Here is a 21,185-nt window from a genome sequence, read left to right on the forward strand (position 1 = left end):
AGTGTTTTTATAGTTTTTCAGCAATGTTGTAACTTTAGAATTATTCTAAGAAAATCACCCCAGATTCTAGTGCAGTTTGTACTGTGTATCCTGTCTTATGCATGGGATTCCACTGTCCCCTCAGGGAGGAATTTCCTTTTCTATTGAGTTAGTATCAGAGTTAAAGGAACTGTGACTTCTAGGCCTTTGCTCTCCATGTGTTTGCAGTTGGCTGTCAATCGCGATTTTCCCTTTCTTGAGTTTTAATTGTTCAATTAGATTTTTTGAAAATAACTATTAATATGTTGCATTGGTCTCCCTAGAAACTTGATGTGTTTGTGCTTTTCAGTTTTCAGTTTATAAAAAATGTAAATACACTCTTGTTTTTAAGTAGTCCTTTTTCACTAGATATTTGTTTACCTCTTTATAGTTAAAATATTTTTCCCAATGAATGAATCGGTGTGCATGTTTTAAAAGATACCTTACTTTATATTTTTCTTATTGTAAAAGTTATATTCATTGTAGAGAATTTAGAAAATACGGATAAACACAGTAATAACTTCACAATGGCCTCTAATCTCACCTAGAGATATAGTTGTAAGGTTTGAAATTGAGAATTACAAGTCCTCTCACATTGTTCTTCTTTTTCAAGTACATTTTGGTTACTGAAACCCTCGAATTCCCATATGAATTGTAGCAGCAGCTAGTCAGTTTCTGCAGAGGAGCCCGCAGGGATTGTGATCGAGACCACGTTGAATATACGGATCGTTCTGGGGAGCACTGCCATTCCAAGAGCGATGTCTTCTGATCAAGGAATGTGCGTGGTTTGTCTGTCCAGGTATTTAGGTATTCTTTAATTTTTTTTTTAACAATGCTTTGAGTTTACAGAGTTATTTTACTTTTTTTTTTTTTTTTTTTGCCTTTATACTGAGGACAAGTGTGCCAGGTACCGGGATCAGAAGTGTATTTGAGCCCCGCCACTTGCTGCCACCATGGTCGCTGCACTCTTGCTTCACCCGCTCTACAATCTTGCACAGAATAGGACCTCAGTAACTCTCTCTCCCTTGAATGATTATATGCTTGTTAGATGATGCTTGAGAGTCCGTGTAATGATTTCTTTTCCCCAGCCTTTCCCCACTTCTTTACTATGCCCCTTCTCTTCCTTTCCTCCAGCCTGGGTTTCAGTCTACCTGTGCATTGATTTTTCTTGTCTGTAGACACTTCCTTTCACTGGTTCACGATAATTTTACATGTGGGCTGTGGAAAATTGCTAGATGTCAAGAAAGAGCCAATCCATTGCATGCTAGTATTTTTAGAGTGTATTATTGTTTTATCGATTGAAATTAAATCAGGCTGACCCCCTGAGCCCTCCCCTGAGCTGTTTTCGCCTTCCTACAGGTGACACTGCTCTGGTTGCTGAATGTGCCCTTTCCTCAGACTTCGTTTTGGAGTTAAGTCACCATCAGTGGAGCCCTCTCGTTAAAAGATGAAGAAAACATTTGCTCCTTCTCCCTGGCTGGGGACTTGGATGAAATGAGGTAACAGATAAAGAATGGAGCCCCACCTCATTCTAACACCCGCTCGTTCCGTTCCTTTCTCCACGGAAAAAGAGTACAATTCAACACTATAAAGATTGATTGTGAGCAAATGAGATAGACAGGACAACCGATCATTTATTAAATATCCTTTCATGCCAGAAACAAATGTATCATACACACAAAAAGCACACAAAGCACGGTAGTACCGTGATTACAAACGTGGGTCCGAGTTCGAGTCCTGCTCTGGAGTGACCAGTCCTGTGAGATGGAGAACTGGTAGGTCGGCTTAGCCTCTCCCGGGCTTGTTTTCTGTGCTGCAGAGATGGGGCTCGCTAGGCGTCACTCCCCCGTAGAGGTGCTGCAGGGTGTAAATGATGTGCGTGGGCAGCCCGAGCACAGCTGCTCGTTCCTCGTAAGTGCAGGAGAGCATAGCTTTTGCAGTGACGGCTTTATGACCGCCCCGTGTAGACTCTCAGTGCTCCAAAGGGTTGCCTTGTGGTTTGGAGATGGGATTCTCATTTCTGTAAATACCCAAGGATTGTGTAATTGGGCCCTGCTGATTTGAATCTATTCTTTAGAAAGTACATATTGTAGATATATTTTTCAAGCATGTGTGCTTTTTTCTTTTATTATTTATAGTTCTACCCTCTCTCTTGGTGTGACTTTTCATGGAATCCAGGAAACAGCCCTAAGCCACCTGCCTCTTCACTCTTCTCCGTGGCGGTTTTCTTCCCTGACTAGAAGAGGGTTCTGCATAGGAAATTTTCTTTGTTCCCCTTTTCTTGGAGTCTCTCTGTCTGTCTGCCCACCTCTCACCTGTCCATCTGTCCATTCCTCTACCCACTCATTCTTCTGACTTGTTCCAAAAAGCATTTCAGGCAGCTTACAGAAGAACAGATACCAAATATACAGGTGAGAAAATGGGGCCAAGTTCAGACAGTGAGGCTAGGAGGCAAGCCTGTGTGAGGGTGGCAGGCATGAGAGACACGAGTCTGCCCTGTGACTTTTAAGATCGACAGCAACAGTGTGCCTGAGGCTCCCAGCAGACACAGGGAAACAGGGTTTGTGGGAGGTGCTCACTGGCTGTGAAATAAATAAGTGGCTGAGGAGAAGCCCAGCCTTTCCAGCTACTAAGGCTTAGGAGAATATTTTGAGTGTCTTCAACATCAGAGTATTTCATCTTTTCTTTTGTCAGAGTTCTACATATAGTTGGTTACATTCTGTACCTGGAAATTTCTCCAAAACTTCTTCCCACGTGAGTCCCATGACTCGGGAATGGGGTGGTTCTGCTCATTGACTGGGGTTGGCCAGAAACCGAAAATGACAGCTTCAAAGGAGCCTGGGATTTGTCAGTTATGTTTTGTCAGTACTGTAGAGTTCAAAAAATGCTTTCACAGTATCTCTCCATCTGAGGCGGCAGCGTGCTCTCTTACCAGCATCAGGAGCTCAGGGCCACGGGATGGTGGGGGCTGACTGCACTGCCGACAATACAGCTGATCTAGTCACTGCAGGTGTGGTTCTTTTACGTAAGGCATTTCATGTTCTTTACTTGAATGTTTCAACAGGGAGTTAATTAACTGAGTCAATTAACATTTAATAAATATGATGCTTTGTTGAAAAGACAGTTATAGACAGAATATAAGCTCTGAAGCCTTTAAAAACGGTTTCATTACTGAAATTTCATTAGGGGAGATACACAGTTTATCTTATTTATGCCTCTCTTTTAAAGTAACAAAGAAACAAGACAGAAAAGGCAGAGGATGGTTTCTGTTCTTCCTTTCTGCTTGCAGGTGCCCTCACCTCCAGTAGCATCCATCCAGACAGCAGAACTGACACTGGCCGTGCTCAGAAATGCCTCAGCCCTGAAGACACAAGTGACAAATAGAAGGGGGCCATGCCCTGTTACAGCAGGTGCTCTCACTTTGTGGATCCTTATGTAACTGAGCGTTGTTAATCAGGATTGCCTGTTCTACATTGTGTGGCGCTGCTCCAGTGTCTCCTATTTACTTGTTTCTGTAAGTATTCATGTAGTATTCCCCACTGCGTGGTACTAAACGTCTAAGAATGTTTTTTCAGATGAAAAATAATATGCATTTAATATAATATGTCTGAAAATGGGGGCAAAAGAGTCTATCCTGGTCCGGCTACTCAGAGATAATAATTAACAATTTAACATTTATTTTCTGTTCTTTTCGTCAGTGTGTATCATCTCTGTCATAAAAACCAGTGAGCACTCTGTCCCTGTTTACTGTTCGGAGACCTCCACTTTGCATTCGACTTATTACATGTTTTTCTACAATATTCTATCTCCCCTGGCATGATTTTTAAAGACCAGTGTAGCATTCTGTCTTATGGAGGCATCGTCCATTTTACTTCGGACTTAAATAAACTTTTAAATTCCAAGTATACTTAACTGAAATACTGAAAAGAGAACTGTGGTGGTACAGGAAGGCCCCTAACTCCCTTCCCATTATTTCCTGAGAGTAAAAGCTGTTGAAAATTTGGTATATATATTTCATGAACTTTATGCCTATGAGATACATATATATACACATATGAGAAATCAATGTATAGGTGTGTGTATATATGCTTTATTTAAAAATGAGACCATACTATATGTTTTTCTGCAGCTCGCTTTATTCACTCAGGGGTATATCATGGACGTCCTCCCACTCCAGACTCACCCGGTCCTTTCAGATAGATTGGAGGGGTCTCTTGATGTGCGGGTGTCGTCTCTTGTCCACGGACACATTTGGTGGGAGAGTGCTGTGGACAAGGCCCAGGACCACGGCGAAATGCCGGCTCCCTCAGCGCCCGCAGCTCGCCTTGATTTACTGCATCATTGTCTTGATGGTGGGCAGTTAAGTTTTCTCCATTTTCCACTGTCAGAAAGAATGTTTGAGTTGCATCCTTCTTGTACAGACATTCCTGTGATCTTGTATGTGTATTCCTTTAGTTAAGGCTTCTGGAAATTTAGTCCCTGGATGTGACATTTACATTCATCACAGACTCCTTTCAAGTGACTAGAAATTCCTTCTCCATTGGGGAATGAAAAATGCACAATTACTTATGTAACCAATTCTCTATCGCTGGATATGATTTCACTTCAGATTTTCTTCCCACCTTTGTAAACAGTGCTGTGTAAATGCCCTGATGGGTACATCTTTTTGGACTGATATTTTTTTCCTAAAGGAAACGATTCCAGAAGTGGAGTTGAGTCAGTGTGTATGTACGTTTTTCAGAGCTTACAAATCCATTGATACGTCATCCTCTGAAAAAGTCGCTCATGATTTGTTCTCCCACAGATGGACACTAGCTAGAATATCTTAAAAATATTTGCCAATATGATAAGCAAAAGTGTTTTTTCATTGTTTTTGTTTGCATTTCATGACCAGTGAAGTTTTGAGCATTTTTCACTAATTAGCCATTTGACTTTTTTAAAATGAATGATTCCTTTTGTCCTTTGCCCACATTTAAGTGAGGGAGATTCTTGTTGCTTTGTGACAGCTTTTTGTATGTTATGAAAATTAACTTCATGAATTCATCAACATGTATCACAGAGCTTTTTCTTGTCATTTCTTTCCTTTCATTTTGTTCAGGAAGTTTTTTGATTTTTGTTGTGGCTCAAACTATTCTTAAGATAGTAAATGTCTTCCTTATGGGTTTTATCTTTGACATTATTCTTAGAAATACTCTCTTATAATGGAATAAATCTCTTCTGTAGGTTTTTTTAATCTCTAAGATGGAGATTATAATAGTACATGTTATAGTGAGGAGAAGTTGAGTTAATAAGAGCAAAGAGTTGTATTTGCTGTTACTAGTACTTTTTAATATTTACATCACTATCTGCAATTTATCTTGTGGTCATTATGACAGGAATAGAATTTATTCTTTCCAGGTGATTCTCTGCCCCAGGACAATTATCGAATTCATAATTTTCTCTTTGATTTGAAATCCCACCTGTACAAAATACTTACATACACTAGAGTCTCTTTTTGAGCTCATGGTTCCCTTCTGTCAATCTCCTTTCCTTACTCTAGCACCGTATCTTACATACTGTAAAAATTTATTTAATAACTGGCAGTATGATTTTTTTTGATTCTTTTCTTCCATCCCAAAATTTCTTGTCAAGTATTATGACTTTATTATTCCTGAAGAATTCCAAAATATTTTGTTCAAGTTAAAAAAAATCAGATTGGAATTTTCATGGGATTTTTTAGTAAGTTTTGAATTATTCTTAGGAGAACTTACATCTTTACAAAACTGCTTTTCTCCATGCAATATGTTTATGTCTCTACATTCATACCTCTTACTTTAACCCTCAGTACAGTCCTGAAGTTTCTCCATTTAGAATATGGGCATTATTTTTGAATTTATTCCAGATTATTGTTTATGTTTTTGTTAATTTTGTAAGTGAGAATTTTTTGCTATTATATTTTTAAATGCTTAAAACTGACATTTAGAAAGGAAGATTCGGTTTGTCAATACTCACTTTGTAACTTGTCATTTAAAATTGTAAGTATTAAGTACTTGTTCCAGAGTCCTTTCTTTTCTGTTTTTAAAAATTTGTTTCCAAGATTCTCAAAATGGTCATAGCTAAGTAGTATAGGTGGGGAGACAGATGGAGAGAGGTAGTGTGGCTCATGTACAAACTGTGAGCACTTTCATGGCTGCCTTTAGGCTGGAGAAGCCACAGAAGAGCCCAGGTTAGACCAGGGATGGCTTTTTATGCACTTGAAAGCCAGCTTTCCTGCCTGTATGGTGAAGCCTTGTGGGCGTGGCAGGTAGATGATCAAGGTCTGATCAAGGTCATTGGCTGCACAGAGCGCTGTGTCTGTGAGAACTGGAGACCATCGCCATGGGAAATGCTTGGCGCCAGGAACACTGCAGGGGAGCTGGGGAGCCTGTGTGTTAAGGATTTTCCAGCACTGGGAGTGGGAAGAGCAGACTCTGCATTCAGGTCTGAGTTTGAATTCATCCTCTCTTGTTTACTGGTCCTCTGACTTTTGTCAAGTTATACATCCTCTTTGAACTCCTGTTTTCTTGTCTCTCAAAACAGGAGAATTACAGCCTGCTGCTAGAGTGTTTGATCAGTGTAAATGATTTGTGTCTATAAGATGCCACGTACAGTCACAATCTCAATGAGAAATGGGCTGTCGCCTCTTCTTCTGCAACTCAGTGCTCGATAAGACATCGGGGGAAAGCCAGTCCGTAATTTGTGTGTGATGCAAGTAGGAACAAAATTAATGCATTTCCTTTCCTTAGCAGTATTCTTACTTCTTTGCTTCATTTACCTCTTTCCTCCTTTACTCTCCCCTTTCACCTCCTACACCAAAAGAGACTGAGTTTGTCTCAGAACACTAGATTCAAATTACTTTAAATGTTGGCTCATCCCCATGAAATCACAGTGACATTAAAAAAAAAACTGTACACGTCCCAGACATGATTATATTTGATTTAAACACACACACACACACACACACACAATCAGGCTACCTCCCATTTGCTGAGGGAGAAGGACCACTTTTTCTGAGTTTTCATTCACTGAGCGTGAGAGCAATGTCTCTTAAGCAGAAATTCGCCTGGCTTCTTGCATGGTTTTTTAAATTGGATTTCTGCTTTGTGTCCACAGAAATATTCTCCTATTAGAAGAGGGGAAGTGGAGACATAGATATTCTGCTGAGATATTGGTGTCATCATATTTGAGTTGGAAAGGACTTACGACAGCATAGAGTCGTAACTTTTTATGGGTGAGAATCCATGATAGTGTAACTTGGACAAGAACCCGGGTCTTCTGTCTTCATGTCCACGCGGATGAATAGGCAACTGAGTGGGGGATGGCAGGGATCCTTGCTTGAGTTCCGGGGTCTTGCTAGTTTCCATTGTTCAGCTGCCTTTAGTTTATGTCCATGTGGCCTCTCATGGGAAGGTCACTCTATCCTGATAGATTGAGTTTCTAATCAGCAAAAAGGTCTGGACCCACTCATGGTTCCCAGAGATTTTCTGCTGACCTGCTGACACTTCATATACATGAGACCTAAGAAACTGCTGGATATAAAATCCTTATTGTTATCATTTGCCCTCGAGTTCCACAGGAATGGGGTGCTGTCTCAGGTTGTCTAAGGCCAGCTCTGAAAAAAGATAGGTTGATAGGCTGTGCAGCTGGACACTCCCCAGTCGAATGGGATTTCCACCTTAGTTTTTAGAATCAGGCAGATTAGTTCAAATCTTGCCTTTACCAGTTATTAGCTTTGTGACCTTGAGGAAGAAACTTTACATTTTTGGGGACAAATTTTCTTTATCTGTAAATAAGTTCAGTATTTATTTTAGGGTTTTTGTTTTAGAATTGAATGAGCTAATTCCCTCATTTATTCCTAAAATACTGATCACATGGTTCTATGCTGGTGACTTAGTGGTTGATTACTAAGGGACTCAGTAGTGAGAATGTGGGTGAGGCTCCCTGGATAATAGAGCTTATATTCCAGGATATGCTTGTAAAAGACTGGATTGCAGTGGATTTTTAGTAAATGTCCATTCCTTTCCTAATCCCCATTGATTGTGTATATATCTTTATACTAATATATGAACAATTTTTTATTGCAATTTAAGTCTTTTTGTAGTATTTAAAGTATGTAGCTATCACAAAAATACGTGAAATAAAATGATTTGACTTTTATTTTCTTTTCAATAAGCAAAACAAAATAAAATAGAAAAGAAAAGAAAAAGTTTTGAAGGAGTAGAAATAATTTTATTTCCGTGGAATCAACTCCCTATGTTAGGTTTTTTAGTTGTGTTGTTAAACAGCATATAAAATTGATAGGTTGTGACTTCAGTGTTGATAGCTAGGTGAGTGTAGTTTCTTTTTGTGGTTGTCTTTGATGAATTATTTGCACTAGATCATAAATAATGTGCATGTTACATATTGGAAATGAGGAAACAGTGGAGAGATACTGCCTCCAATGCAGTCATTTTGTTACCGAGTCCAAACTCATTCTGCTCACCGAATGACAGGCCAATAAACTGAGAGATGAGGCGTTGGAGCAAGGAATAGTGACTTTATTTGCAAAGCCGGCAGACCCAGAAGATGGCAGACTGATGTCCTGGAGAACCATCTTCCCCAAGTCAGAATTGAGTCTCCTTTTATACTAAAAAGGGGTGGGGCTGCGGTTGGTTGTTGGAAACCTCTTGTTGTATGAATTGCTTGTCCTTTGAATCCACTCTTCTTGCAGCTGTCCATGTGGATCAAATCATGTTGCCCCTGTAAAACCTCCAAAAATAAAACAAAGTTATTCTCTATTTTGCAACTTGCCATCTCTACATAAGTGCAGATGAGTTAGCATCCTTCAAGATCACGGCCAGGAGAAGAGGCTGTCCTGGATATTTCAGTCTAAAGGCAACTTTCTTTTACAAATGGTGCAGAGATAGCAAGTCTGAGCCTAGAAAACAGGGCACAGGCTTAAAGCCAAAGGAACAGACCTAACATGGGGTCAAAATTGTTCTTTTCTATTACAATTCCCTTTTCCGCTTCATAGATAATTTTAGTAAGAAACATGAGCAATTTTGTATTTTTGCTTCTAAATAACCGATAAGTGGGCCAACTATATTTTTGTGAGCAGGGATGCTGTGCGGGCATAGGGGTCACAGCAAACTCTTGTTGGGGGTGGCCGACCCTGGAACATGTCTGATGCCCCGTGAGTGTTGGTGAGGGTCCCCCTAGCCAGCGGCTCTCTTCAGGAGCCAGCATATTGGCATTGATATCTGGAGACCTCATTTTCGGCTGCAGGAAATTTTTTAGATACTGTGATTGAAAAATCACTCCAGCTGGGGATAATTAGGGAAAAAAGGAAAAGGAAAAGGGTTTGGAGTAGAGTAGAAGAGAAGGACATCAGATCACGGAGCCTGAGTGCTTGGCAGCGGGGCTTCGGGGGAGAGGGGAGCAGATGTGGGGAGGTGCCTGGCCCCGGAACCAGCTCCTGCACCTGTCCCCGTGCCCAAGCCACATAGCTTTTAATTGGGCCACCTCTCTGGGCTGGATGTCACCCTGGACAGAACCTTGAGAATCGAAGGTAAGGGGTGGGCAGCACTCACCTAGGGGGTCACTGTGGATTTCGGTCAAGTCCACAGTGCCTTTTCTGGTCATGTGTCTTCACTTGTCCTTTATCTCAGGATCTGAGGAGGAGGAGAAAGGAACTCAGGTAGAGATCCAGGAAGATATCCGACTGTATTAAGAGAGGACAGACACAGTGACACTGGGAGCGAGGACACTTGCAGCAAAGTAAAATTACTTCACAACTATTGCTTCAGAGCTGCAGGTGTGAGAGAGCCTAAGCCTGTCTCAGAGTGCAGGGGACAAGCAGAAAGGAATGCCAAAATTTCCACTGAAAATTGAAATTATGTTAAATAGCCTGCTACTGTTGCTTGTATCACTTGAATGAATGCAGGCATATTTCTGTGGGAATTTATAGGTTCACTCAACCCCACCAGCCCCTCTTGCCCCCATCGGGGATGGCATTTCTCAAACACAGTGCCCCTCCTGCTTGGGTGGGCCATGCTGTGGGTCCTCGACTGGGGCCGGGCTGCTGCAGGGCACTGAGTCCCCAAGGCGCGGCCTGGGAGACACGACAGGAGTATCTCTGCTCTCGACTGAGGGCCTCCTTTTCCCCCTGCAGTGTAAGAATGCCGGTGACTGAGTTAGAAGCATGCTCCCAAGCTGTCCGTGTCCTTGTCATTCAGAAGCGGACCCTGGAAGCTTCCGAATTTCTCCAGAATGCGTTCTACATTCACCTTCGACAGGTGAGTGTATGTCTTTACACAAGTGGAGGAATTACTGCCGTTTTCCTGGAACTTACTCACCACTAGTCTATCTGATTTTTCTGTGCTAGGATTCAGTATGGCCTGCTAAAATATCTGGAGTCAGATCTTGAAACACTGATGAAGAGGATCATTTATTTTATTTCTATATATGATAGCCTTTTACTTTCAAAATTCAGAATTTTTGGTTCTTTCAGGAATTTTTAGGGGGTTGGCGAAACAACTTTGCTCTTACCATCTTTGAGACCTGTTGCTTTGTGCCTCTCACCTGTCTTCTGTCACTTGTGAGGCGATTACATTTGTGACCCTGTCCGGGTTGTTCATGTTATAAAACATATAGTCTGTAAAAGTACAGTCCCTTTTACTCCGAAGACATTCCACAAATACTACTAAAACCTGGGTGTGGTTTTAAGAAGACAGAATCATTAGAACATGTACTTGCAGGTTGCTAGTGCAAAATCCCCAAATCAATAGTCTAGCTCAACATCTAAAAATCTTTCTAATCTACCTTGGATTTGTATGGATAATTGAAGCAGTTTGCTAAGAACTCAATACCAGGGTTAGAATACAGGCTGGTGTAGCACAGCAGGTCCTCATGAGCCAGCGCTGTGCCAGAGGGCGGGGCTGAGGGGGAGAGGGCGGGGCCTTGGGGAAAGGGGAGGGCCAAGAATGAGGGGTTCCTGCCGTTCCTGAGCTCAAAGTTTCATGGCAAACACCTTCACCAGGTGAAAAACTTGGAGTTTCTTCTAAGAACAGTAGGTTTGAAAAGAGTCATAAAAGCACGGGAGTGACAATATCCCATTTGTGTCTAGTATGGGAGAGCGGCTCTGGGGCCACTTGGGAGACTCGTGAGTCCAGGTGTGCAGTGTTGGTGGCTTCCACCTGAGCGGTGGGACAGTCAGTGGGACAGTCACTGGGAAAAAATGAACAGACTTTAGGCATGTTTAGACGGTAAAAAGGAAAGGATGAATGATGTCTGTGAAGGTAGGATGGAGTAAGGCCCAGGTTTCTGGGTGGATTAATGAGGTAAGTGATGGTCCTGCTGTGCTCTGAGGAGGGAAAGCTGCAGAAGGAGCTCTGGGGGAAAACTGATGAGTTCAGCTGTGGGAAAAGTGAAAGGCTTTTCGATGTGTGCTCTGGGAGCTCAGGTGAGAGCAAGTAGCGAGTAGCGGGAGGGGAGAGAGACTGTCAAATCATTTTGTGAGCATACAAATAATTATGATTACTGATATACTTACACCTCTACATTGTGGATTTAAAACCCATTAACATTTTGCTATATTGACTGCAGAGGTTCCTAATTTTTTTTAACAGAAGTAAATAGAAACAAAATAGCGGAGTTAAAGAACATCATAGAGTTGATGTGTGTCCTTGTATGTATTTTGATACCTCATCTGTTTATAACCATAATCTATAAAAAGTTAACTAGTTTAGCATAAGAGTTAAACAGAGGGACGTGACACACAGTGTTGGGGCTTGAAGCTGATCTTCTCAGGCAAATTATGTCGCCTCTCTGTGCCTTAGTTCCATCTTCTGTGACTGCCCCCGGGCCCCTCATCACAGCTGATTTCCTAGACTAGATGTTGGGAGGGAGGCTGCTGAAGGGAGTAAGAAGTGGCAACTGCTAGGGACACTGAAGAGAGACACAAAAAGTGATTAAAGCTGATAAACTCAGTACAAACAAATACTCTCAAAAGAGAAAGAATCCCGCAGTGTTTTGAGCCAGTTAGCGTAAGGGAAACAAAACCACGTGGACCCAAAGCTCTTGAGCATGTGAATATTGTGGGTGGGAGGGTGTCATCAGAAAAGGGTTGAGAAAAGGCCTTTTGGTTTCCCTTGACGTTTCCAGTAAGGATGGGGAGCAGAAGAGAAAACCCCCTGCTTCACAGTGGAAGCTGCTGTTTTGTGCAAAACTGACCAAAGTTTGGAGACCAGTCATCAGCGGTGCTGGCAAATGAAGAGACCTCGGGATTGGGTGGGGCACTTGCTGCGACTTCCAGGTGACCTGCTGGCTGGGGGCTGTGAGGCGGGCAGTAGGTTTGCAGGGCGACCCGGGCATAATCCCTGGCTCTGAGGCTGCTGGTCTGACTAGCAAACCTGGGCACCCGCAGTCCTAATGGGGCAGCTCGGGATGTGGCCTGGGACACCTGCCATGCTGAGGACGAAAAGAGGGCTTCCCTGAGGGGGTGTCCCTGCGGAGAGTGGAAACGCCCTCCTGCAGGGGAGGAAGAGCCTCTGAGCAGGGTGCTGGATGCACAGGCAAGACCACCCTGAGCACGGAGGGTTTGGGGTGCCGGAAGTCATACAGTGGCCCGAGCAGCCTTGTTCCTGAGAAACTAGAGGGAGAAGAGGCTGAAAAGTCAGGCTAGGGTCAGACCCTGTGGTGGGTTATGAGTGACAGTAAAGGACTGGTCCGACAGGCACGAGAGAAACCTGTGGGTGTCCCAGCGGGCGCGTCACACCGGAGGGTGTAGCTGAGTTACAGACTTTGCCACTTATTAGCTGTGTGAGTTTGAGCAAGGTCACTCCACCTCTCTCTATACTGCTCTGTTGGCCTGCTCTCCACGGAGGACACTAGGGGTCAGCAGAGCATGCTGGAGGGCAGGCAGCCCGCCATGCTGCTGCGGGGTGTTCTCACCAGCACGGCACTCTGCTGAGTTGACTCTTCTGTGAGTTTTTTTGCCAGATGAGCAGACAGGAAATTAATGAGTTCTGGTGGGATTGTATAATGACAGGAAGAAAGAGGGTCCCGTAGTTTTTCTGGACTAGAACATGCTTTTGGTTCCTGATCCAGTGTGTTCCATTACAGAATTGATGAGTTGTGTCTATTCTGGGACTTGTTGACTGAAAGAAATGTGTAGCCTGAAAGTTGAGAGTTATGCTTTATTTGGCGGGAGGACTCGAGGCGGGATGACAGCCTTCAAATCTGTCTGAGGGACTGCTCCCAAGAAGTAGGGGAGGAGGTAGGATTATATAGGAACTTTACAACAAAGACCAGGGAGTTGGAAGAATAAAAGATTGCTTGTTATCTAAAGAAATCCAGGCATCTCAAGTTCAAGAATTTAGTGATTTTCTTTGTATGGGAGGAAGTAAACATTTTGGCTCATTGAATTCATTCCTTTTACAAGCACCTAGTTATCTAGGGCCAGTATTCTGTCCTTTCTTATTCTGAGTCCCCTCAGAGGGCACCAGTCTGAGTGGCTGCCTAGGCTGAGCTATAGGCCTGTCCTCCCTGGGAGATGGCGGGAGCTGCTGATGACTTGTTTTCAGCATTCTTTGTTTACTGACATGGTTGCAGTATTTTCATTCACATTGTAGTATTTTCATTCACAGTGCTCCCCCTTGGTCCTAAATTCGACCAATATTTTGAGAGACATTTCATGACCAATTTTGTCCCAGGGTACTATGAAGGCTCATTCCTAGTTCAGGTTGAAGAAACTTCTGACCTGCCATTCAAGGTTTTAGGTGTTTTTATCAGGCCCTGTTGATACTAAAAGTTCTCTGGATGGCCTGTCTTACTAGTCTGTTATGATCCAGGAAATGTTTACCCTTCGTTGCTCATTCCCATACCTAGAATCACACTGTTATAATTATTTTATGCAGGGTTATAAATTTTATGTATTTCTTCAATATGATTTGCCATCATCAATCTTGTTGTAGGCCTAGCTACACTTTGGGAAATGTAAGAGAAAACAATCTTATAAAATAGACAGGATATAAGTAATACAGCTAGTAACGTTAATAAAGTCACGATTAAGAATTTAATAGTCGGGAAGTTATATTTTTGGGTTAAAATTTTTCTTGTGTTTCTGACTGAGTTTGAGTGATCTTACGAGAAAGTTCGTATTTATGCTCAGGCTTCGAGCAGGTATTAATTGGCCAGGTGAGGTCTCCCACCTTGTAAGATCATCAGTGGCCTAAACAGAACTATAATTTCCTTTTTAGAATAACGTTTCTGAAGGCTATCTACTTAGAGCCTTGGAGTAGGGAAACCCACCAAGGTAACACAGAAGTACTAGACATAGGTAATTTACCATAAACTTAACAATTGGAGTAGTTCATAATCAAAGGTAGGAGAAATTATCAAAGTAATTGGTATACAGGCCTGGTCTGGTGTCTTGGGTCAGCTGTCTACCTCATATGTCATCGTCTTCTCATCCTGGCCTGGTAGCTTTTTCTCCATTTGGGCATTGTTTTAAGGTGAGCAGTGCTCTATAGGCCAGTGCGCTGCAGGGGCTCTTTCTGATTGGAAATGAATCAGAAAGTCAGTTTCCTTCAGCTTTGCTGTGTATGGTCTAGTTAAGAGTACCTGATAGAGTCCTTCCATTCATGTTGGAGACAGTTTTTTAAGTCATGCCTGTTCCAGTATGTGTAATCCCCTGGCCGCAGGTCATGGGGCATTGGATCTTTACCCAAGGATATATTACTAAGTTTCAGAAAGAAACATAGAGTGTCCTTTTAATAATTCAATTAAACTTTGCAGCAATGTAACATAACAGCAAGGAATGATCTGGGAAGTGTCTTACTAAATATAGACCTCAATTAACAAAACGAGAATTTAATATCCACTAAAATATAATCTTTTTCTCTCTAAAGTTCCCTCATTTTTATCAAATATAGTTAAATCAAGGTGAATTTGTTTACAAGTTAAGTCTGATTATTTGATCATATAGGCTTTTTTAAATTGGCTGTGTTGGAACTTTTAATAAGGACTTTTAAGCTAGAATGTTAATAAGGTTTGCTAAGGCCAGGAAAGCGCCGTCAAGGGCTTGTCATAGATTTCTGCCTAACAGATTTAGGTAAATTCTTTTCTTTTTGAAGTCCTTAAAATACCTTTAGGTTCCTATACCTGTTAGGAGACGATCTTCCTAATTTATCTCATAGAGCCACTGGGGACCTTAAAGATTTTAGTCTCTTGAGGGATCAGATAGAGAGAAAAGATAACTGTTCTAAGTCTGCTTACATAGGTATAATTTATCAAATTGACGTGAATCATAACTAGTTTAAGGAGAAGAGTTTATGTCTGGTAAACAGGTTAAAAGCCAGAAGTATTTCAGACAAAATCAAATATTGTAATCATATTCATCAGTTTACTCAGTCCCATGTAACTAATTCTTTTAATCAGAGTTTTCATTAGACATTTAAAATTTCTTACCCAGTTTATTTCAGTGCTATAGTTTGAAATTTATTAGAAATCAGTAAATCTCCTTGAAGAGAGAGTATTTTGCAAAATCATCAGAAGAAAACAATTACCTGCCTATAAATGACAACAGAATTAACAGCATGGTTAAACAACATTACACTGTAATCTATAAAGAAACCTGGTCACAATAACCAGAATTATGACTGGTAACATTTCAGATATACCAGAATTTTAGGGAGTCCATATAATTTCTAGAATATCTATATTAATAATATTTTCTCATACAATATAACCTAAGAAGATTTATTATTCATTTGACAATACTTCCCATGTTAGTTAACATGCCAAATGAAACTTACTACTTTAAAATCTCTCTTTGAGATGTTTCAGGGACCCTTTGTAGCATCCCATAGTTAACTGGAGACTAAAAGAATTTTAATGAGAAATTGATATTTGGGGAGCTTGTTAAAAGTTTTCAAAACACTTGGTCAGATAAACGTATAGATCACTGTAAAGTAGTACTTACTCATTAACAAGAAAATATTTCAAAGGTAAAGGCACAACAGATCACTTAAGTCACATAAGAAGCTTTACAATTTGTTACTGAAGGTGGATTAATATTTTAAGAAAATTTTATCCCCTTAACAGAAAGAAAACCAAATCTAGTCTTGTACCAGCTTACTCTAAGATTCATTTACTTTGCCCAAATTGATTCTAAACTTAGCCAATTCCGACCACGTACAAAACTCTTTTCTCAGGTTCCTCTTCCACAAGCCTTCCACAGATTTCTATACTCGTATTAGTGTGTCCCTTATTTTTTCTTCCATTCAGAAGTAACCAGATTCAGGACAAAGTCACTATTTTTCATTAACAAAATATAATTCCATTCCTTATATCTTCCTTTACATATTTATCTTAGCTTCCTAGGATACTGAGATCTTTCCCTTAATAATAGAGACTATTTCAGAGTGGCACCAAGCATTTATTAATATTTCTAAACACCTTTAGTTTCTCTGTAAGAGGAAGTCATATGTTAAGTAATTCATATTTCAATCTTATTTTATCTGAAAATGGTATAGCTATTAAATAAAATCCTATCATTTAACTTAATTTAGCACAACTCTAGAATTTAGATACCAAACATTTAGAGATTATCTTAAGCATACATTTTAAATATATATTTTAAAAAATTTACCCAAAACTCTCATCTCATTTGCATTTAATTTACTTCAAATTTTATCACACCACATTACTATTATTTATTTTTTGACAAATCTGTAACAGATATAACAGGATCTTATCTGACTTTCATTAAACCTTGGTTCAGTAAAGGTATTATACTTAATATTGATGACTTTAAAGATGTCTATATTAATTAGAACATACTTAAACTAAACAATACCAAGTGTTACCTTAATATTGAATATTTTCCAGTTCACGTGAACCTGAAGGTCAACTTAGTCAGTTTTTATTTTAAAAATACTTAATTTGTAAGCTATTACTTTTTACGTTAATTAAGCAGAGCTCTTTGACTTTTTTTTTTAGCAGTAGAAATATCTCACATCTATAATGTGTACTCAGGCTTATAAACAGACAAAAGCTAGAGATCTCATAGCTTCACTTTAAAACTTACTTATAAGATAGGTATAATAATAGTTGGAGTAAAGTGAATTTGCTTGCTCAAATCACTAAGGCTTACTATTTATGAAACAGACATTTAAGATTTCTTGACAAAGTCTGAAGGACCCATCAGAGTTCTGAGTTCTAAAATGCCAAAAATTTCTTTGGCCTTAAGTTTTATCTCATTGAGCTGATTAAGCTCAGTCCTAGGTCACTGTTTGCTGTATTTAAATTTCTGATCTGCAAGACAAAGACACACGCTTCCAGTTCCCCAGAGAACTGCTCTGTCACGCAGGCCCAATTGTATCTCCTTATTTGGCTTTTTTGTATCAGTGAGAAGAGCTGTAAACAAAGAATTCCATGTTTTAAAACTTTAAGGTTCAATTTATCTTGTCTTCCAAAGCTTGCATAAGGCATTTAGTAAGGTCTCTTTTCCTTGATTTATAAGTTAAACCCAGGGTAAACCTCTTATTATATTTTTCTATTAGCCACTGAATATTAGTTTTTAGTTTTACATTATATTGGACGGCTCATGTAACTCTATTGGTTTCCTTTATTTTGTTCAATTAATATTTTCTGAGGGACAGAAATGTGCCCAGCCTTGTAATACCAAGAAGGGGAAGCGTTTTTCCATTGAAACATCTATCCCACAACATAATTAAGCAAAAACTTTATATAAAGTCCATTTAAACATACCAATTTTACAAACTTTATCTCAAATTTATTAACACTTATACCTTTAATTTAAATATTTGTTAGGTTTAATCAATAATTTTTATTTCTAGAAGGAGTGCCAGAAGCCTTTTTCTTCTTTTCTTTTCTTTCTTTCTTTTTTTTTCACTGTATCTAATTTTATAGAAAAGCCTCTGGGATCCCCAAGTTTGAGCCGAAGAACTTAGGCCCTTCTCAACTTTTAATTTGATTAATTGGTCTGTTGCCCCAATCATTGATCAAATATCTCAGTCCATATATATATATAATTTATATATATATATATATAAATTATATATATATATAATATATATATCTATCCCTACAAATATATACATTTTAAACTGGGGTAAATAAAACGGACTTGTTTGAACTTTAATTTTGGGGGGCAGTAGGTGATCTCTTTGGCCATTTGTTTTTTAACTTTACATAGTGTAGTATCAAAACCTTGTCTCTAAATCCAAAAATGTCCATTTTATTTATCTCTTTCAAAATAACCATCAAAAAAATTTACCCATTTGGGATAAGCCCCTTATCTTTTTTTTTTTTTTCCCCGTTAAGAAAAAAATCTTTCGACATTTTTACATTCTTTTTTCCAGTTACTCAACCTAATTAACATTAATTATTCTAAGATTTTATTAACATCTCTAAAACCATTAGTGGGAAAGGAAAAACATAAATGTAGTTTTTTAAACCAGCTTTTTTAAAATAAGTTCTTAGATTAACCATTAGATATATTTTCTACCTTTAAACTTGATTTTAATAGGTACCAATAAAATGGCTGTTTATAATGAGAGCTCTTTCAACTTTCACCAATTTAAAAGTTTTTCCAAATTAAGGGATCCATCATATGGCCATCAGTTTATATATATATAGTGATTTTAAACAAATAAGATGAAGAGGCTTTTCCAAATGAGAGTAGGGGTGCTGCCTAAATAAAATTCAAAAGTTTACTCTCCAAAAGGTAAAGCAATTCATGGTCCAGACTGATGCAACAAAGTTTAAGATGGCAAAATGCCTGAAAATTGGTACAAAGGATTGTTGAGAATCCCAATTTATTTGTGTGGCCACCATATGTACACAATACTTGTACCTTTTGCATGGCAGAGTCCAAATTTTCCATTAAAAACAAAAAGGAAACACATATATACATACATACACACACATAAAACACCCAGAGAAAGATAAAACGTTTATATTTCAAGGACACAGGAAGAGAAATCCAAGTTCCCCCTAATAGGGTTTTGGTTTTTATAAGTCCAGAATCCAAAAAATGTTTTTATCAGGCCTGGTTAGTTACATTAAGAGTGAGATTTTTTTTTAATTCCCAATTAAATTTGTAAGTTTTGTATGTATATAAACCAAACCTGGCTGGGGTATTAGTTGGAGGCTGGCAATCTATCATTTCCTTTTCTTTTTTTCCTTTTCTTTCTTCCTTTCTTTCTTTCTTTCTTTTTTTTTTTTTTTTTTTTTTTGAAAGTTCTATTCCCCATTCTAAGGTAGGGTTGTCAGAATAAAATTGCTAGTAGGTTTTCCCGCAGGGACAACTCTGTGGCATGAAGTCTTTGCCTATACCACTCCTGCAAGTTTCTCAGTCATCTGAGAAAGCTGTTACCAGCCAGGAAGAGGGTCCCATTTTTGGAGTTGAAAGGTTCCTCATAAGAGTTTTACTTTTATTCTGAAAAATTCAATGGAGGTAACCAAATTGAGGAAAACATTAGACCAGCCTCTTACCTAACCACTCAGTCCTGACCCCAGTGTCTTTCAACATGGACCCACTCTGCATGTCTCCACTGGGTATTTTCCTGGTATCTTTCAACCAGCCCCACCTTGGATGTCTCCTAAAGATGGGTGTTTCCCGTTATCTTTCAACCAGGCCCCACCCAGTATGTCTCCACTGGGTGGGTTATTCCCCCCCAGTATCTTTCAACTGGAGGGCCAGGTACCTGGATACACCGCCAAATATAACTCAGGATTATCACCCAATATTGGAGATCCGAGAACCAAGATAGACTCACCCAAATTCATCTGGACTCCCCGAGGAGGTGGATGGGCACAAAGGGCCACTGCTGGTACCAAGGCTCCGGTTACTCGGAGAGTTCAGGTGGAGAAAGTCTGCTCTGGGTCCCTTCATGATGTCCAAAACTGTTAACTGAATTACATGTGCAGCCTAAAAGTTAAGAGTTATGTTTACTTCGTGGGAGGACTCGAGCCGGGATGACAGCCTTTCAGATCGCTCTGAGGGACTGCTCCGAAGAGGTTGGGGAGGAGCTAGGATATATAGGAGCTTTACAACAAAGACCAGGTAGTTGGAACAATAAAACATTGTTTGTTATCTAAAGAAAGCCAGGTATGTCAAGTTAAAGAGTTTAGTGATTTTCTATGTATCATTTGGGCTCACTGGATTCATTCTTTAGACAAGCACCTAGCTAACTAGGGCAAGTATCCTGTCTTTTCTTATTCTCATTCTGTTCAGAGGGCACTGTTGTGAGTGGCTGTAGAGGCTGGTCTTCAGGCCTATCATCGCTGGGGGAAGGCGGCAGCCGCTGATGACTTGGTTTCAGCATTATTTGTTTACTGACATGGTTGCAGTATTTTCATTCACATTGTAGTATTTTCATTCACAGACTGATTGTGGATAATCTGGAAACTTGGAAAGGAACCGAGATAGAATTACTGCAGGTACCTTCTACTTTAATATTCCGTGTGCAAACATAAACACGGATGAAGCATACATTTGAATTTGGTGGTGTAGGGAAGGGTTTCTGCACATTACAGGAGAAGGCAAGGCAGAATTCCTCTACTTTGTTGGCAGGGATGTGGGTCCACCTGTCTTTTCTGTAGCGGTTTCTGAGAGCAGTTAATGGTAATTAACAAACATTGACAAACGGTGGCACACATTGCATTTAAGAGCTGGCCTGTGCAAACTTGTGTATTGGACAGGTGGATTGGAGAGAGATGTAGCCCAGGCCTGGGCTCAGATACAGGTTTAAATCGCCATTTCCTCACCAAAGGGCCTTGGACTAGAGTGTAACCTCCCTTAATCTGTTGGTGAATCTGTGAAATGTGCATTATAATATTCGTTTCTTCCTGGGTTTGTTGTAAGTTGTAAACAGTATTATAACATTCATGAAACACTTAACAAACAGGCACTTAGCAGTGTTCACTGTGTCTGTCCGCCCCGTTTAGCGTGTGTCAGAGCCGTAAAGGTAGCATGTGCCTGTTGAGGACGCACTGGTAGCCCCTTGAATAGGTTGTGAATTTGGTGATTTCCTTTAATCCTTGAAACTGTTTATGACATGGGCAGTTATTTTCATGGACAGATGAGGAATCTCAGGGTAAAGAAGACTGTGTAATTTGCCCAAAGTCAGACCATAATTTTG

General features: G+C 40.0%; 1 protein-coding gene across 1 annotated transcript in view; it reads left to right on the forward strand.

The window, feature by feature from the left end:
• Positions 1-640: 640 nt before the first annotated feature.
• Positions 641-21,185, forward strand: part of LOC141574112 (trafficking protein particle complex subunit 9-like) — a 152,608-nt gene continuing 132,063 nt past the window's right edge. The window contains exons 1-4 of the mRNA XM_074347893.1: positions 641-817; positions 1,378-1,517; positions 3,308-3,532; positions 10,187-10,310. The gene's annotated coding sequence lies outside the window, so the exon portion shown is untranslated. The remainder of the gene's footprint in view (positions 818-1,377; positions 1,518-3,307; positions 3,533-10,186; positions 10,311-21,185) is intronic.

The sequence above is a fragment of the Camelus bactrianus genome, chromosome 19, assembly GCF_048773025.1.
Source record: "Camelus bactrianus isolate YW-2024 breed Bactrian camel chromosome 19, ASM4877302v1, whole genome shotgun sequence".
Classification (NCBI taxonomy): Eukaryota; Metazoa; Chordata; class Mammalia; order Artiodactyla; family Camelidae; genus Camelus; species Camelus bactrianus.